The sequence below is a fragment of the Polyodon spathula genome, chromosome 12 (assembly GCF_017654505.1).
Source record: "Polyodon spathula isolate WHYD16114869_AA chromosome 12, ASM1765450v1, whole genome shotgun sequence".
In the NCBI taxonomy this organism is placed as follows: domain Eukaryota; kingdom Metazoa; phylum Chordata; class Actinopteri; order Acipenseriformes; family Polyodontidae; genus Polyodon; species Polyodon spathula.
Window position 1 is genome coordinate 37140809 of NC_054545.1, and position 20690 is coordinate 37161498.

The 20690-nt window shown below is 39.8% G+C and overlaps 1 protein-coding gene across 3 annotated transcripts in view; it reads right to left on the minus strand.

Moving 5' to 3' along the window:
- LOC121323832 (5-hydroxytryptamine receptor 4-like) overlaps positions 1–9424 on the minus strand; it is a 72998-nt gene extending 63574 nt beyond the window's left edge. For 2 of the 3 annotated variants that reach the window (XM_041265099.1, XM_041265101.1), the window contains exon 1: positions 8519–9422. The gene's annotated coding sequence lies outside the window, so the exon portion shown is untranslated. Of the gene's footprint in view, positions 1–8518 lie in introns of all 3 variants that reach the window. The other variant, XM_041265100.1, reaches the window with a different exon arrangement.
- Between the last annotated feature and the right edge of the window lie 11266 nt (positions 9425–20690).

Consider the following 20690-nt stretch of genomic DNA (forward strand, 5'->3'; position numbering starts at 1 on the left):
CATAATACAAACAAAAACACAAAATAATAAACTGCACAGGGGCAGAGGGGTACCCCGTTCTAAAATTACATTTGCTTTAAATACAATAAAATAAAAATAAAACAATACTTTAACAGCAGGACTTTGCCCTGCCCCCTTTTATGTACAGGGCTCCTCGCCCTGTCACAATTGCATATGTAGCAAGCACACCACAAGAGCCATCTGCCAGAGCTGAATTCTTTCTCTAATACATTCCAGACACCCTGCATGTGAGGTGGAACAGTTTCTCTGGATGTTGATGAAGTGACACCTGACATCTGACAAACACTTTTCAAGTCTGGATTCATTCTCTTCCCAAAGCAATGCTTTTGTACAGCCTTGTCTTCTAACAAAACATGCCTCCATCCTATTCATATGCTCAGTGTCATAGAGCTGGAACCTGGAACAGCACTGGTTCCTCCTTCAGCATGGGGGCAGCTGACCTCTTTGGAAATGACCTTTCAAAGGCCTGCACTCCCTTAAGTATGTGATGAGGAGTGCCATGTTGAGTAGGAGAAGTCAAGAGTCTGATCAACTTGACCACATGATATCCGGTGGAAGTAATATGGCACTACAGTGGCTATGCAATGGATCTGCACTAAATGGGGACAGAAGGAATACTAAAGTAGGATTCTTTAGGTGAATCACAGTGGTGAGATACTTACATTTTGACATTCCTACGGCACTGTATCAGAATTTGATTCCAGTCCATTGTGTTGCAATTGGTGGTAATGCTGTTATTAGTTTGGTTCTGAAAGTGCATCACTCATATCTAATAGTACAGCTACCATTCCGTTCAACCTGAAGTGCAGCAGGGCTAGAGTGCAGGATTATTACTGAAAGCTGCCTGGCATTCCTGCATCTGTTTGGTTTGCCAAGGTAAAAGTGAGAGACTGGCTGTAGATTGAAGGTGCTGCATCAAGAGACACTTGGGTCTTATTTCATTTTTCCCTTGAAGTTCAGATAAGCTTCTCTAATATCAGGAGGGTTGGCACTGTCTGATCTTTGTGGAGTGACACAGGTCCTCTGTGTAGGAGAACCAGGTACTGTATTGCAAAGCAAGGGATCAGTATTAACAATTTCATATAGAGCTACTTCATTTTAATTAAACTTTTTGCTTAACTTCTGAATAATAACACACACTAACCTTCCATTAACAAAATAAAAAATGCATTTGACCATGCAAAATTAAAGTCAAATTTGCCTCTGCCACAGTGTACCAACCTCAAATTTGCAGATACATTTAAAATTATATATCCATTTTCAATTCATTGCATTTCCATAATATATAGAGGAAAGTGTCTGTAGTGCTTTTTTGACAGCTGCTTCATTCGAATATTTTCACAGGAGCAAACTGAGTAGAGTGGCTAATAAACTCCTTCAAACCAACGCCACTCACAGAGGCTGGGAGCTAATCATACAGAAAGCAGGGTGGAAACACGAAACGTATAAAGCAGAGGTCTTCACTGAGACCCGACCCATACCGACCCATACAGGATTGGTTCTGAACTCCAATCCCGCTGTGCGCCTGTGTTTCTGTCTGCGTCCTCTACATAGTGTTTCTATGACCATGTACAGGTGGGACTGCCCTCATTATGTCGGGTTGGGTCGGGTCAAAATGATGATGGCACCAGGTTTGCTGATCAAGGCTTTTAAATTCACTTATCAGCTTCATTTAATTAACAACACTCCTTATTTGATTATCTTTTGGATCTTCACTTATTTTTTCATGAAAGTATTGTAAATGAAACTGTAGATACACTGCTTGGTATCCTTGTTATATTTTGAACCTATCTGTAAAAATAGGACTCAGATTAATTAATCAGATCCCTCCCTGTCCTGTGGATGTCACTGGTCTTGTTCCAAGCACCAGTGAACAGAAGGATAACACAAACACCTGCTTGCTGTGAGGTTAGTGCAGACTCGCTTCTCTTCACAGGTCTGCAGTCAGCGAGGAAAGGCATTTTCAAAGCCTGCTTGTCGTGATCACTGTGTCTGTCCAACCAGCAGTCAGTAAAACCTTTGGTTTCCAATGGTAGGCTTAAAGCGTAGTTTACTAGTCAGCGGTAAGCCCTGAAAACACAACATTTCTAAACAAAGCTTTGCAAAGGATTACACCCCGTTAGATAAACATTTCGAGGGATTGCAGGGCTCATGTTTTAGCACAGCCAGTGCCAAGCAGCTTGTGTACAACACTCAACACTTAACACTTTGGAATTTGGAACTCCTTTAAGAAGAAAAGCCAACACAGTATTTGAACAGAGTAGGAGCTATTGCCACAGCTAAACATTGCTGCAATTCATTTCAATTAGTCATTACGCTGCGCTAATTACAGTTTGCATTTTAACATGGCACCTTGGATACTGCAGCGCAGCAAGTTTGAATGCAGGCTGAATATAATCTATATTAAATACTAATATTCTTATTTTCATTATTATTTATTTAAATGGTTAAACTGTATTGTTTTGCTGGGTTATGTTAATCGTGTGATTGTTATATTATAAGCTATTTTTGGGATTTCTTTCTTTAAGAAAAAAAAGATAAGAGGCTCCCGAGTGGCGCATCCAGTAAAGGTGCTCTGAGTGGGTGCAGGATGCATCCCTATAGCTTGGAAGTCACTAGATTTAAATAACTTTAGCATAATTGAGGCAGAAGTGTTAAAGGGACTAGGAGCTCTTAAAATAAACAAATCCCCTGGGCCGGATGAGATCCTCCCAGTAGTACTCAAAGAAATGAAAGAAGTAATTTACAAACCGTTAACCAAGATCATGCAGCAGTCTCTTGACACAGGGGTGGTACCGACAGACTGGAAAATTGCAAACGTAATACCGATCCACAAAAAGGGAAACAAAATTAAACCAGGTAACTACAGACCAGTAAGCCTGACTTCTATTATATGCAAACTTATGGAAACTATAATAAGATCCAAAATGGAAAATTACCTATATGGTAACAGGGTCCTGGGAGACAGTCAACATGGTTTTAGGAAAGGGAGATCGTGTCTAACTAACTTGCTTGATTTTTTTGAGGATGCAACATCGATAATGGATAATTGCAAAGCATATGACATGGTTTATTTAGATTTCCAGAAAGCTTTTGACAAAGTCCCGCACAAAAGATTAATTCTCAAACTGAACGCAGTTGGGATTCAAGGAAACGCATGTACATGGATTAGGGAGTGGTTAACATGTAGAAAACAGAAAGTACTGATTAGAGGAAAAACCTCAGAATGGAGTGTGGTAACCAGCGGTGTACCACAGGGATCAGTATTAGGTCCTCTGCTATTCCTAATCTACATTAATGATTTAGATTCTGGTATAGTAAGCAAACTTGTTAAATTTGCAGACGACACAAAAGTAGGAGGAGTGGCAAACACTGTTGCAGCAGCAAAGGTCATTCAAAATGATCTAGACAAGATTCAGAACTGGGCAGACACATGGCAAATGACATTTAATAGAGAAAAATGTAAGGTACTGCAAGCAGGAAATAAAAATGTACATTATAAATATCATATGGGAGATATTGAAATTGGAGAAGGAATCTATGAAAAAGACCTAGGAGTTTTTGTTGACTCAGAAATGTCTTCATCTAGACAATGTGGGGAAGCTATAAAAAAGGCTAACAAGATGCTCGGATACATTGTGAAAAGTGTTGAATTTAAATCAAGGGAAGTAATGTTAAAACTGTACAATGCACTAGTAAGACCTCATCTTGAATATTGTGTGCAGTTCTGGTCACCTCGCTATAAAAAAGATATTGCTGCTCTAGAAAGAGTGCAAAGAAGAGCGACCAGAATTATTCCGGGCTTAAAAGGCATGTCATATGCAGACAGGCTAAAAGAACTGAGTCTGTTCAGTCTTGAACAAAGAAGACTACGTGGCGACCTAATTCAAGCATTCAAAATTCTAAAATGTATTGACAGTGTCGACCCAAGGGACTTTTTCAGCCTGAAAAAAGAAACAAGGACCAGGGGTCACAAATGGAGATTAGACAAAGGGGCATTCAGAACAGAAAATAGGAGGCACTTTTTACACAGAGAATTGTGAGGGTCTGGAATCAACTCCCCAGTAATGTTGTTGAAGCTGACACTCTGGGATCCTTCAAGAAGCTGCTTGATGAGATTTTGGGATCAATAAGCTACTAACAACCAAACGAGCAAGATGGGCCGAATGGCCTCCTGTCGTTTGTAAACTTTCTTATATTCTTATGTTCTAGTTAGAGTCTGGGCTTTTCCCTAGCCAACCGTGCATGGGAGTTCCCAGGAGGTGGTGCTCAATTGGCTGAGCTTCGCCAGGGGGGAGAGGGTCTAGGTCGGCCAGGGTGTCCATGGCTCACCGTGCACCAGCGACCCCTGTGGTCTGGCCGGGCACCTGTGGGCTTGCCTGTTAGCTGCCCAGGAGCTGCGTTGTCTTCCTACACTGTAGCTCCTGGGTGGCTGCATGGTGAATTCAGAGTGTGTAAAGAAGCGGGCGGCTGACGGCACATGCTTCGGAGGACAGTGCGTGTTCATCTTCGCCACTCACGAGTCAGCGCAGGGGTGGTATCGGTGAGCTGAGCCTAAATAATAATTGGGCATTTCAAATTGGGAGAAAAATAACAAAAATAATTGGCAACGACTAAAGAAAAAAGTTAAGGTTTTACGAAATAGATACGGCAATAAAAGCTTTGATTGTCTTGTCTTCACTTCCTTGTTTTCTTTTCCTGTCATATCTATAATGTCTCGAGTTCTCAATAAGATAATATCCGTGTCTTCTCTTGCCTTCTCCAGTAACTAATTCCATATGTTTTCTATATTGCTGTTTGAACAGAGCTATCAAAAACTCTCCTTTTCTTCCCCATTTGCTCATTTGGAAGTATACCTGTGTGTTTTGGAGGTTTTAACCAGTGTGAAAGGAGAAATCCACTGGCGATAGATAAAAGCTGCTGGGTTAAAACAAAACTGTCTGAAACTGGACTGCTTGAGAAGGCAACAGCACCAGCAGCAGAACAGGCACAGAAGGTTTCTCGTTTGGTTTCCATGTATCTGTTTTAATTGTCTCAGATTGGCTCAGCCAATCATTTTCCAAGTACATTATTCATTATTCTACAGCAGAAGCCCTCTAAAAGCTAAAAGCACTCGAGCATCTTGAACTGGCTTCAAGTAGACCAAGTGATCCAGTCCAAAATATAGATACAATGTTTCTGCAATACTACTACATAAAAAAAAAACAATTACATTCATATGGTTGTACAAGAATATCCTGGAGGAAAATGTTACCAGACACTCCCATCTTGAAAATGAACTATCCACTGCCCGATTCTGGATGTGCAAAATAAGCACACAAACAAGGAGGGCAAGGCAACTGCATGGTCTTATTAGGCAACTCCATACTTTGCAAAAGTATTTTAAATAAATAAATAAATGTACCTGCAGTTTAATAAACATGACTTACCTAACCACAGCACACCAGTGCTGTGGTTAGGTAAGTCATGTTTATTAAACTGCAGGTGCAGTTGGCTTTAGTAGTACTCTATATACAAGATGCACGACCAACCTCGTCTTCTGTTAGAGCAAAGCTATCAAGGGAGGAAATCATAAATTGCACAAACAAAAGGTGAAGTCAGAACTACAAACAAGAGCCTTATCTGAGATAATAATACTGTGCAGCTAACACTGTAACTGTATCCAGGAGGAGAAGAAATAAATGCACGGTGAAAGTGTTAAATAACTATTGGTGCAAATATTGTCTAAACAAATACTGTGTTTACAACAGCATTTCCATAAATAATGACAGCAGCAGTGATAATGAGTGGATCAGTGAGAATGAGTGCAGCAGTGATTATGAGTGGATCAGTGATAATGAGTGCAGCACTGATAATGAGCGGATCAGTGATAATGAGTGCAGCAGTGAGAATGAGTGCAGCAGTGATAATGAGTGGATCAGTGATAATGAGTGCAGCAGTGATAATGAGTGCAGCAGTGATAATGAGTGCAGCAGTGAGAATGAGTGCAGCAGTGATAATGAGTGGATCAGTGAGAATGAGTGGATCAGTGAGAATGAGTGCAGCAGTGAGAATGAGCGCAGCAGTGAGAATGAGTGCAGCAGTGATAATGAGTGGATCAGTGAGAATGAGTGCAGCAGTGATTATGAGTGGATCAGTGATAATGAGTGCAGCACTGATAATGAGTGGATCAGTGATAATGAGTGCAGCAGTGAGAATGAGTGCAGCAGTGATAATGAGTGGATCAGTGATAATGAGTGCAGCAGTGATAATGAGTGGATCAGTGATAATGAGTGCAGCAGTGATAATGAGTGGATCAGTGATAATGAGTGGATCAGTGATAATGAGTGCAGCACTGATAATGAGTGCAGCAGTGATAATGAGTGCAGCAGTGAGAATGAGTGCAGCACTGATAATGAGTGGATCAGTGATAATGAGTGCAGCAGTGAGAATGAGTGCAGCAGTGATAATGAGTGGATCAGTGATAATGAGTGGATCAGTGAGAATGAGTGCAGCAGTGAGAATGAGTGCAGCAGTGATAATGAGTGGATCAGTGATAATGAGTGGATCAGTGATAATGAGTGCAGCACTGATAATGAGTGCAGCAGTGATAATGAGTGCAGCAGTGAGAATGAGTGCAGCAGTGATAATGAGTGGATCAGTGATAATGAGTGGATCAGTGATAATGAGTGCAGCACTGATAATGAGTGGATCAGTGAGAATGAGTGCAGCAGTGAGAATGAGTGCAGCAGTGAGAATGAGCGCAGCAGTGAGAATGAGTGCAGCAGTGATAATGAGTTGATCAGTGAGAATGAGTGCAGCAGTGACAATGAGTGGATCAGTGACAATGAGTGCAGTACTCCTTCAAGCCTGTGCTCAGCTATGAATACCAAGGATAAACACATGCGATGTGAAAGAGAAAATTGTTTCTATTTCGCTCTGAAACTCTCCGTATTCAAACCCAGCAGCGTGCAATAAAAGAAGCAATTACTTCCTGAACTGAAACCTGGTTGGTTAGTTTGGGCTGTAATTACTGAGTCTCATTCAGCACTGAAAGGCACTGTCTATGGTCTGTACTTCATACCAGAACATAGGACATGCATGTGAAAGAGGCCCCATAAGAACAATGAAGACATGATTTATCTGCATGGACATTTTCATCATGTCATTGCTTTTAATTATGCATTGGGCAACCTGCCTGCATGTTGCCTACCAGGGAAATTATCTGCCACTTTACACTTTCATTCAAAACATTTTTTATCTACTAATAACATGCATATTACTTGCTGGTTCCTTCTGTGTGAAAAAACCCTAACCCTAACTTTAACCCTTTTCTATATAACAAATGTGTTGGCTGGAATCACGCGAGGGCACGACCGTGCCTAACTTGTGAGATCTGACAGGATTGCAATCAACGATAGTATAGCTGCAGCTCCCAGTATTCTCTGCTCTTGTGTATTATTAGGTAGGGGAATTATTGAAAGCCTCCATCTTATTACATGATCAAAGATAACTTGTTCTCCAAATAAAGATTCCGAACCTGTGACAGTAAGAACCATGACACCTTGTAAGAAAGCACTTCTATTACTACTTCTGTCAATGAAGTGTGGTGCATAAAAATGGACAGCTTAAAAACATTCACAGCATTACTGAAGAAACCTCTATATGTGAAGGATGTAGACTACACAAAAGGGAACCCTGGTGTGTAAACCACTTATCATTTAAAACAAAAGAACATCCAAGAAGACCAAACCGACAGCAACAAATCGCGCCGTGACGTGTGCGTTGCTACTTCTGTTTTATACAAAAACACACTGAGGAATTTGTTTTAGTTCGTTACCAAGGTATGATGGCAGCAGTGAGAGTCGACGGAACCCAATACAGCTCCCGGGCACCGCACTGCTCCACCGGGAATAAACTTAACACTACTTTGCTGTTAAATAAGATGAAGAAGAAGAAGAAGAAGAAGAAGAAGAAGAAGAAGAAGAAGCTTCTCTTCTTCTTCTTCTTTCTTCTTCTTGTTTTCAAAATTTCTTTGCGAATATGTGTAGAAAATAAATAACGATATTATGAAACATATCGGACAGCGTTTTGTTCGTCCTGTGAACTAAGGAATGATTAAATAGATACATGTATATATATATATATATATATATATATATATATATATATATATATATATATATATATATACACACACACACACACACAATGTGTGTGTACATGTATATATATATATATTATATATATATATATATTATATCATCCATATGTAAACCTGATACTTGAGGATTGGTGGATTCATTTTATTCAAATACTGTATCTAGCTCATTCAAAATAAGTCTTTGCTGTGAAAAAAAAATTATTATGAAGTTCTAAAAGCATAACAACATGTTTGCCCATCCCCTAATTAAAACAACACAAGGTATGGACAGGTGCGAATATGGTGTGCTGTTACTGCCCGGATGCACAAATGCTAGCAAACCACAGACTGAGGAGAGAGAAAAATACTTCTTACCATCGCAATGTGAAGACCCCAGATTCCAATACCATGTTATTGTCCTCAAGTCCTTACAAAAAAATCACATCTTTTTTTTTCTTAAAAAAAATGAGAAAAAAAAGAAAAAGAAATGAAAGAAAAGTGACTTCCGATCAAGGATCCCTCAGGAAACTTACAAAGTAACCCATTGTCCTTGATTAGATACACCAGAGGGTAGGAAAGGAGCACTTTCCCAGGAGTGCCCACATGCAGTTGGAGAGGTGCTCGGTTACTGCTCAGAGCGCACAGCGCACAGATTCTGTGTGCACTGGGTAAGGGTCTGTGCGTGTGTTTAAAGTCAGGGTACTGTAGAGGCAGGAGTAAGCGGGCTGACAGCTTCGGAGATGAGCTTCGGGAGCGCACGCCTTCCCAATCACAGCCCCTCCTTATCCAATGACTACAGCCGGATTCTGAACCCTGGAGCACCGCCTGCTAAACAGCAGCTCCGACGTTGTTTCCATTCACTTAGTTGAGCTGTTGGTGCTGCTGCTGCAAGTTGTCAAAGAAGATGAGCGGGTAAACCACTATTACATTGTCTTGTGTTTCAGAGTTATTACAACGCGCTTCCACTACTTACAGTGCAGCTCTCCCATAAAAGAAAACAAAACGTACCGTTCAAAATATACCATAGTTTCTAATAGTACCAAAGGGTCTGTAGTAAATACTGTTGCGCATTACAGGAAACTTTCGTCTGTTTTTTTTAATAAATTCTATCGAGTAATGTTGTTCAATACATACGCAGTACCCCGTGTTTTTAGTGCGGGTTTAGTAATGCCGTGGACTTTACATCACGAAGTTCTTTTGTTGTTTGGCTTCTGTAACACTAGTTGGCACCTAGGCAACACTAAACAACGCCCACGCTCAGCTAAAATGTTATTATTCACCAATAAAATGACATTAGAATTGTTCATTAAGAATGAATATTTCTTCAGGCTACATCCGCGTCTCCAATCCCGCCCTCTGCCCCCACCCCGTCACACACACACACACACACACTTTTATTTTACTTTAGGCTTCTCATCTCTCTCTCTCTCTCTCTCTCTCTCTCTCTCTCTCTCTCTCTCTCTCTCTCTCTCTCTCTCTCTCTCTTTCTCTCTCTCTCTCTCTGAGTTTGGCATTCCAGCATTAAGCAAGTATTCATGTTGGGATTTAATGTAGGCAAGGGAGCAAAGTTAAGCCATGGCAAACAAATCATTTATCATATTATCAACTGCTAACCTTGGACGGCATCTATAAAGGACACCTTGGAAGACAGTATAAAGTCTTGAGGGGTGTAATATATATATATATATATATATATATATATATATATATATATATATATATATATATAGATGTATAATATAACACTCAACAAGTTTATAGATATATTGATAGATAACAAACTAAAATAGTTGCCATGCTATCACAGACCTGCAATAAACTACACAAACATATCTTTTTAACCATACCACCATTATTATTTCAGTTGGGTCTGCCATAATGGTGATTATTTTCGAAAAGAACCCGGAAGAGAACATTTTAAATGATTTTTTAAATTCCAAGAATCTTGCAGATTACATTGGTATGCTAAAATATTAAATTGTTACCATCTAGCATATACCATGGCTCATAGCATTGTAGCAGTGCCTGTGCTACCACTGCCCCTTAGTACAAAACCACTGCATTGCTGGAGCACCAACACAGTGTACTGGGAGCAGCCAAGCTCTCATGGCGAGACATTGTAACTCTGCGTTCCAACAAGCTCAGGGTTCTGGCAGTGAGCTTCAGCTGAAGTAGCAAATCACAAATGCTATAAAAATTTTTTTAAAAAACTAAAAAAAACCTGAAATCAATATCTATCTGTAAAGGCTGCCTGTCTGCCTTGGAAACACTGCTCCACAATGAAGACAGAGAAAGGTTTTATCGATGGAAATATGAATAGACCAGAACAATAAAGTGTAGCTTAGCCTGATAATTGTGTGTAATGCTTGTGGCGCCCCAGCAAAAAGCTATTCTCTTAATAGCCTCCTTCTCTGGTCAAGGTGAACATAACAAGTTTCCTTACTGAGCGTCACTGAATAAAAAAACAGCTGTCGAGTTCAGCAAACACCTTTGCAGTTGTGATTCAGTATGTGTGAATTCCCCATTGAAGTTTCCAAAAAATGAACGCTTATATAATTTAGAAGGTAGGTCTGGTAAAATTAACAGACAGTAGGTGGACGTTTTAGAAATGTTCTCACTGTGAAAGTATTTTAACAAGGCGTTACTTAATAGCATTATTAAAAATAAATAACGTTTACCTGAAGTTCAGCAGAAAGCCCCCTTTTTGCTTGCAATTAGTTTTTTTTATTATTATTATTATTATTCTCCTCCATCTCTTTCATTTAGCAACATTCTCAATCCCAGCTTACAAGTAAACACAGTAGACAATTAGGTTTAAACTTCTGCAGGACCTCATCACAGCTGTGGAAAAGAGCCATTTATTCCTGTCTCTGCGTAGCCTCACTCCCACTCCTCCTGCAGCTTAGACAAAGACTTTTAAACAATTACCCCATGGCCCAGATGCTCCACTTGATATTCCACGTTGTAATGTGTGCATGGGGTCACAGCAGGGTTTGGCTCATGCTGTGCGTAAAAGAATACAACATATCCATCATCTGCAGGGTTGACAAATGCTTTTCCCTACTGGACTGCGTTCCCCTCCAAAACCAAAGAGTCAGGCACTGTCTCACAATATATTACCATCCAGCTGTGTTGCCAACACATCATTTGAGTCATGTGTTATAATGAGCATTTTAAGTAGGGGTTTGTAAAACACCAGAATTACTGCCTGACCCCTGTCTAGTCTAGCACTGTGCTTGAGGTAAACGACAAAACTACTCAATCTGATATCAAACATCATATTTTCCTGTGTCTTTGAGAAACTGTGCTATTCTGGTGCAGTATATCATGACAGAAGAACGCATTATTCAAAATACTGGTATGTTATTACACAGTATTGGCTTCTCTCAAAGTGCCTTTTTAAAGCTGTTATAGATTTACTGTATGAATCCCAGGAAATGTCTACTCCCAGTCATGTAGGCCTTTCCTGACAACATAAATAAAAAAAAGGCAACAGGTGGATGTTTACCACAAGCGTCAGTGATTTCCTTCTGCAGCTCTTCCAGTCATAAGCTGAAGCCCCAACCCACACCCGTGCACAGTGAGACAGAGTGCTGAGTGACTGTACTGTAAAGTACCATGAAACACGAGCGACTGCATAATATTGCGCTTGTGTAATATACCATGGGAGCTGCAGTAAGACCCAGAGGGAAGTTCAAGTCATTAAAAAAAAAAACATTATGATGCAAAAAAAACTTTGCTCATAGTGTTTAAAACTTTAAAATACATGCAGCATGTGGGAACCTGGGCTCTACCCACCAGCTTTCTTGACCTCTGCTTTAATGGTTAGACTAGCCAGCCTCCAAATCCACAGGGCCCTTATAAACAATTCCCATAGTTAAAGCTCAGAAGTGTCATAAAGCACAGTGAAAGCGTGGTAAAGCATAGGTAAGCATTGTAAAGCACAGAGAAAGCACGGTAAAGCATAGGTAAGCATTGTAACAGCCCAAAGAGGCATATAAAAAAAATAATTAAAAATTTGGGAAACCATGAATAACCAATAGTATACTGAAGAAAAGCATGGGAGAACCACGCAATGACACTGCAAATGTACTATGGTAACCCTTTGTAAGGGTAAATGCATGACAATGTTATGGGATATACTGTCTTTCATTAATGGACATGTTAAGAAGTAAAGCAGATCATTTACTATGAATTATGACAAAAGTATTGTCATTCAGTGCTGGCATGGGAAAACGGCAAAAAGGGATCTTGCTGATCGGTTGCACCTCGCCCCGATGCTGTTGTGTTGGGGCTCGTGCTGGAGCAGGCTGCACAGCTTCAACATGAGCATCAGTTGCTGGAGATCATCCAGAGGAATCCCCTGGACAGCCCCAGTCCTGCAGTTTATCATGAAAGCACTATACTGTAGATCCATTTTCTATCAACAGCCTCGCAGAGGGTATTGCTGTGCAGGCTGTTAATATACTGTTCTTAATCTGCCTGGAAAAAAAATACTTTTTAGCTGTGCCATGTATCCTTTAATATTGACTGCACACCGTTATGGATGTTTCTGTTGTTCTTTTTATTTTGTTTTTTTAACCGTGCAATATCTCTATCGTGCTATGAAACCTGTTGCATAGTCTAATTGCTTCTGTTTCTCACAACAAGAAGGAATCAGAGACTGTATTCAGGGTACCTGTGTAACAGGGCAGAAGCTAGGCAGAAACCTGGCAACCTCACACACTTCAAGCGAGAGTCTTAACCGCTATGCAAAAGAGCTGGGCTCGTCTGCATTCATGGCTATAGAGCTTTCTCACCAACGGGACAGAACAGCAGTGCATCACACATTACACTTTCTGCCAGGGTGGCATTGTGTTATATGATCAGTTCATTTGAGGCAATAGTAAGTGCACAGGGGGCAAGAACACTTTTAAAAATAAATTTTAGCTGGCAAAATGACCATGTGGTAATGCATGCCTCTGTAGATGGACAGGTTCATTGCTGGGAACTTTGCCATTTATAACTGACGCCCCTGAGTCTAAATACACACTAACTCTCATAACATCAGCAGGAGTCTACAGATTGTAGCGCTGGGTCTCTTGAAATCAAGAAGAAATGTGCAATAATGAAAACGTACAGGCTAGGAACCAGTGTTTACCATATCTTACCAACTGCATTGCATTGGAATTGAAACAGGGGGACTCCATGTAGTTACCATGGAAGCTCCGCCTTGTAACCATGGCGAGAGTGAATGAATTCATCACCCAATGATTTTCTCTAACAAGATGCGGCATTGATTGATCTGATCAAACAGCAGGTTAAGCATGTTGCTTATCTGTTATACAGTCTGTTAACTACAGGCAGCATGCACAATTACACTGTCACATTATTAAATTGTCAGGCTACTTCAAACATGAGCACATCATTTGCTTTGCTAATTGCTCCCTGTCATCAGCATTTCACGCATGGTCTGCAACAGCATTTCCTGGCAGTGGAGCTGCTGGGAAGAAGCGCTCTGCACCTCCTGATTGGTATTCACTCTTGTCCAAATGGGATAGCTTTACACAAGGCTTTGAAGATGCAATGTGGGAGGTGCGATCCTTGGGAAGGCATGAGCCTGTTTCACGCCTGTTTGGAGACCTTGTTTTAATGATTTCCGCTTCCTTTATACAAGAGCAACATTGGCTATGTTTTCACCAAGTGTTCTGAGTAAAGCAGGGTGCTTTTCTGTCCCTCACTTTACTCAACTCTGCCATTCACATGTTTGCAAATCAGACTCTCAATGGGAACAACTCGTCCTCCTAATTGTCTTTAAGAAATATTTCAATCGGCAGGTAATAAATAAATCAATTCATTAATGTGTTGATTTTTAAAATAAGAAAAGCTGTCCCTCCCTTATGTTTACAACTGTGTACCAATCAAAGCATTCATGGTCAGTTTATGGCCTTGGTACTGCAATACAACAAGAGGAAGATGGGCTTCCAATCGACTTTTAAAACACTCAATGCGGAAGTTCATTGCCATTGATTGATACTCAATTGTAATGGTGAGGGGAGGACACTGTTTCTTGTTTTGAAATCAACATGTCAATGAATGGATTTATTTAATACCTGCTGATTAATTACTTCTTGAAGATAATTAGCAGCATCAGTACGAGTATCAGCACACCCCTAGTAACAACCAGCCTTCATTCCTGACAAAAATAAAATGAAATAGCCTCAGAGCTGTTCCAACAGAGACCAGTCCAAGCCCACTGCTTCCCCTTTCACTTGCATTTACCATGACTGTCGTTGCCTTTAGGGACAGACCACAGAAAATCTGCACAGGTTCTCAGGACCTTCTCACTAACCCACTGAGCAGCTTCACATGTCCTTTCCCCATCTAATTCTCCATGCCTGTATATTTTCTTTTTGGAATATAATAAACACATCTAGTTCCTGAAGCAGCATGGGCAGCGCTGCTCCGTGACCATTTCATTCTGCGACCGTTTCATTCTGCGATTTACTGTGCATAAAATTCACTATGAACATGACAGCATGTATCATAGTTCATCACATCTATTTATCTATCATTCCATAACAGGTGTAATAAACTGTTTCCAGGACCATCATTCAGTACAAACTAAGAGGAGCCATTATTCACGTCATTCACCCAATGTTAGCGGATAGTTCATAACATGCTCCTGTCCTTTTATTTTGCTGTAATGAGGTTTGTGTTTATAGTTTTTTCACATGATGATTTATAGCCATTGTTTTCTTACAATGAGCGCCGCAGTTCGGTACGCTTGCTGGAGCATTGCTGTCGATATTCATTATCATTGTCATGGCCCAGGGAAAATTTCAAGGCTACAGAACACTGAGAGCATTGACTACACAGAGTCTCAAAGTAAAGCATTTGTTTCCTGCTGCTGGATTCATGTAACCGGATCGATCCTCATGACTGTTCAGTGTGCTGTTTCCTTTGGGGTGTCCCGTTTAGAGTAATTCACCAGGAAATTGGCAGTACATTCTGAGCTGTTTTTTTTTAATCTATTTGTTCCAAAACAGAACTGATCATAGTGAATAGACCATTTACACTTGATGAAGTGTGTGTTAGCATGCTGGATGTTGTATCCTCAGCATATAAATGTGACAAAGATTTATTAAAGCAAGTTGGGTTTATTGAAAAGAATGTAATGACGCCTAAACTCCTAATCTGTGAAAGGTGATCTGGTCAGGATCCCCAGTAACACACGTTGCAGTGACGTACAGCATGTTAACTGAGAAGAACTTTTGGCAGCCCCTTAATGTTTTTGTGAATGAAAAGAGTTTAAGAGAAGAAGTTTTAACAGGGTCTGCTGGACAATGCAATGTAACACTAGTCTACATTCAGCTCCTGCACCATTCTGTTCTTGGCAGATTCAGCCATTGGTCACTGTACACAGTGGGTGTTAGAATAGTCAGTGTTGCAGTCATATAGTAGCTTCTTAATATCTACAGTTGAACTCAGATTAACTGAACATAAACTAATGTTGAAGCTCATCCACCAATCAGAAAGCTCCATTCCTCAGCACCATACACATGGCAGATGACAGCAAAACATTGAGATTCCAATAACAATAAAACCCTGATTATCAGATATTATCAGGTATTGCCTTGTTGCCCTTGTCTCTGTCTCAGCCTCTTTCCTTCCTGATTCAGTCAAATACCAGACAGCGGCGTCCTGTAATCTTGGTTCAATTACTTGCACTACCCTAAAGAAGAAGAAGCTGTACCTCTCATCATCATTTTGCATTGATCCACACATTTAGTTTGAATTCAACATGAACAGAGACAGCGCCGATATGAGCAGACACTCTAATATGATCACACGCATTCAGTGAGTCGTGAACTGAAACAGAATGTCCTTCTTTAAACTAAATAGATAAGCCAGTAAGATATCACGTGATACTTTGCATGCAATTGCATTGTTATTAAAGCACTTACTAGCATTATCCAACGCCTTTCTCTGCAACCTTCATTTACACTCCTTATAAAAGCTTAATGATAAAAATGCTTCAATCAGGTTCAAGCTTTCCAGTCTGTGTAATTCACAGGTATGGCAGTGAGAATTGAAAGCAAAGTTATGTAATAAATAAAAATTGAAAAAAAAAGTGTTAAAGCAAAAAAATAAATATCCTTGCAAGTAAACCAACAGTTTCTAGCAAGCCATAATGAATTCCCTGGCAGGAGAGCTCTGGAATCAAAACAAAGCGAGTCCTTTTTTTAAAAAAATTTAGTTTTCGGGATGTTTAAGTGATTTGCAACCCTGACCTTAGAGAGTAATTATTGTTCCCAATGATAAGATGAAATGTTCTGCAAGTGGGGCCTGCATATACAATACTGGGTCTCCGGCTGGCCGTGATCAAACATGCATCCTCATAATTGACAGACATGTTTACTAGCAATGCTTATCACACTGTTATCAGCTCTGTGAAGTGGCAATGATGAACAATGACAAACACAGTTTAGATTAATAACTCTATGTTTTGTTCCATCTTCAGTTTACTTTTGCCTAGCATTTAATAAATCCAGGAACATCACATTAGGAAGGCTGAAAGGAAATCAAATTGAATACTGAGTCAGGGTTCAGTAATAATTCTCTCTGCAGTCAATTTTAATTTCCAAGCTGCTCTTGTCCTGTCTATGATGTAAATTGCCTTCGAAAGATGGATACTGTACAGTAAATGGAAATCTCAGCTTTAAAATGTGGAAATGACCTTCAGATAAATGAAGTGCAATGCTTTATATTGTAGGAGGCACGTTGCTAGAGAGTACAGTAAGTCCTAATATGAAACTAAAGAGAAATAAAAAAATAAATTATAATAAAAACAACAGATTTTAGTAAAACAACAGTCACTGAAACTGCAGTTTTACTGTATTGTTGGTTTTATTCTTCTGCATTAAAGTGCAACTGACTGAGTGGATAGTGGGTGCAGATAAACAATGCATGCATTTTATCAGCACAATTCTACAAAAAGGTCTTCTACCAAAAGTCTTGTGCCTAACTTGCATGTTGCGAATCAGAACGATGTGTATATTACTGTAGTCCTGAAAGCCTTTCTGATTCTGTATTCCACATGTGCCCCCTAGGTCCGTATTGGAGAATAGTAATTCTGAATGATGTCCAACATGCATGCACTGAGCATTGCTTACCTGCACCCATGTAGTCAGGCAGAGTGTTGAATGCAGCAGGCTAGAAGAGCAGTTTGTGAGTCATCCCATTAAGTGACACAGTCTTGGAAACCTGTTGCACAGATAGCAGGTTTAACAATGCTTCAATGCGTCAAAACAAATGCATTCCTCTTGACGGCCAGTGATTTATTCTGGGCACTTGTAAAAAAAAACCACACAAGTATATACACAGAAAAGTTCAAGCTCTATTTATAGAGCAGCCTGCTGACTAACTATTTATTCTAATTATGTAAACAATATACTTAAAAGGGCTGCTGTGTCACTTCACAAAGGTAGACCCAATTCCCCTCCCCCTCTGATGATGGCCTTCTTTTAGTTTTGATGATGCAAGCATGCTGGAATGTCTGCCCTCTGCTTGTGTCCTCATGTAAGCTGAACAGAAAAGAAACAGGCATCTCATTTTACAAAACCAAATCCAACTCAAATGCTCAAACTCACTTGACCAAGGGTGGCCAAAGTTGACCCTTCCACTCATGGTCTTTGTTCCGACCCTGCTCTAAATTGGTTAATTGAACCAATTAAACCACTATTCCGTTGTAACTGTTAAATCTAGAGTGGAGTAATCCCTCCAGGAGCCTGACTGGACACTACAAACTTTAACATGCCTGCTCAGTCTATCAGCCAACTGTAACCTGTTTACAAAAACTTATGGTATAAGATGAGACTGTAAGGTGCAGTTTTCAACACTGGTGGCCACATGCTGTCGAGTCTTGTTGAGATTTTAAACCTGCAATTTTACTTATGTTAAAGATACCCTGGTATAATATAATTTGGAGAAGGGTATATGTTACATGTAATAGTTAATTCATTTTAATTTAGCACCTTTCATAGTGGACCACCATCACAAAGCGTTTTACACGATCAGCTGCAGAGTCACTTACAACAACATCTCACCCAAAAGATAGAACACAAGGAGGTTAAGTGACTTGCTCAGGGTCATACAATGAGTCAATGGCTGAGCTGGGATTTAAACTGGGGACTTCTTGGTTACAAGCCCATTTCTTTCATCACTGGACCACACGGCCTCCTCTGTTGTATGTCTACATCAGTTTGCTCTATTCATACAGGTGCTGCAACTGACAATTTGAAACCAGGTACTCTAGAACTTAAAACCTGCCAATGAACTGACCAGTCTGCCAAATACCCCAATTGAAATCAAGAAAACCAACAAGTCAAGAAATATGATTGCAGTAAATATAGATTATAGTACAGGTTGCTATTAGATACTAAGTGAGTGTAGAATGTAGACCTGCCTTTGACATAATTTGCATACTATATTGAAACAGAAGTATGAAGTATGAAGTACACCATGAAAAGTAAATGCACAATTACTGCAGCTGGCAATTCAGATTAGAATATTTCTGAAAAGAGACGTCCCTCCTGCTGTTCACTCACATGCTGAGATTGTGTTATGAGTGTCTTTTTAAAAAATAAAACATCTTCCTTGAACATGAATGGATTTCAGCATGTTTTTACAGGATCAAACGGTGCTTTCCTAAGGCTGTCAGCAGTTGCTGGTTCCGCTGCATTCTTACTGTCGGTTATTCAATTGATTGGCTGTGGTTGGCAGATCCCAAGGATGGAGACCCAGGACCTACATCTCTCAGAACAACTGCAAAGTCTTTTAAGTCACTTGATAATTTGATTCTCCGGTCAGATAAGTACTCAAGAGGTACAAGCTGAAGATGAGAGCTTCTTTACATCCTTGTAAAAAAAACCGGCACTTTCAACCATCCTATTTACCTGTACCAAGTGGAGCTTTCTTAACCAAGACTTTAGGCAAGCCGTCTATATGCAATGCTGGCCAGTAGGAGGCAGCATTAAGGGAAGGGGTAAATAAAAATGCATTCAGAAAAAAGCATGACAATGTGGGTGAAACGGGCTTACGAAAGTGAAGCAGCTCTCACCATCACCTGCATGACTGTAAGGATGATTTTAAGAGGGTTGCTGGGAAGTCATTCTGCAGCTGTGATGCTGGCTGGGAACCGACCACCGCGCTCACTGCAAGCGAGCATCTAACAGTAACATAAAACAGCTGGGTTTGTCTGCATTCCAGGTTACAGAACTTTTAACCTCCTCTCATCTCACCTATAGGGGGCAGAGTCTGTAGCGGCACTGCATCACACAACACTGCCCATTACAGCTGCACAAAATCACCTCCTGGCTGTACTTGAGAAGCATTGACTTGTGGAAAAACATCTTATAACCAAAATAATTGTTACCTTATATAATGTATATACAAGGGTAACCTAAGGAACTTTGCACAGCCGTTTTGCAGTTTTCCCTTGCTTTTTCACATTGTTATACAATGCATTTACCACAGTTTACCATGGTTTGGCAAATTTTATTTAAATGCTTTACCATGCCTCTCCAGGCTTCACTTTGCCTATGGAACAAACATATACCTTTAATATACGGTTAAAAAAAAGTATGATCGTTATACTTTTCATATATAGAAATTGACCCCTTTTTATATATTTAAAATATATTTTAGTCTGTAATCCATATATTTCTTTTATATGGATTACAGACTAATGAAAATATATGGTGTACCACATATTTTCAACATTTATAATAAATATATGGATTACAAACTAAAATATATTCTAAATATATCCCATATATTTCAAATATATAAAAAAAGGGGCCAATTTCTATATATGAAAAATATAAGGATCATACTTTTCTACCTTATATTAAGAATATATGTTTTTTCCATATGCTATGCTTTTACTATAGGAAACTTGTATAAGGGTGAACCCCTGTTGTATTGTTATTAAGGGTTAGTGCAAATCAGGGAAAGCACTTGTAGAACTGATTCCAGTGATTGCTAGTTACAGACAAGCCACCATTTTTAATTTTTATTTTTTTTACTTTAAATAATTGGCCAGCTATGAACAATGCTGGCTAATGTGAAAGGCAGCCTCCAGAGAAATGGTATAATCACCCTAAACAAGATAAATAATCTGGTATCTGATTTCGAGTACTCTGATAATTACAACCCAAATGAGAAACAGTCTCCTAATGTCTACCAGTTTGTTATAAAGCACAGTTTGTCCTCAGTCCGGTTCCTGAAATGCAAATGCAATGCAAAGAACGGCTAGCCCAAGGGGGGTTGTTTTTGAGGCTGTTCGGTAAAGATAATTAAAATAAACACAAGTGCTCTACATAAAAAGACTTCTGGCGCCTTTTACAGTGCCTTTCTGGGATTTTACAGCACAGTAAACTTTAACAACATTTTAAACCAGCTTTTTATAAATAGTTTTGCCTCCTTACAGACCTTATCTGTTTTGTGAGAATGTAATGTTAAGCTGTATGCTGTAGCCTGCCAGTGCTTTTATTGACTCTTTAGG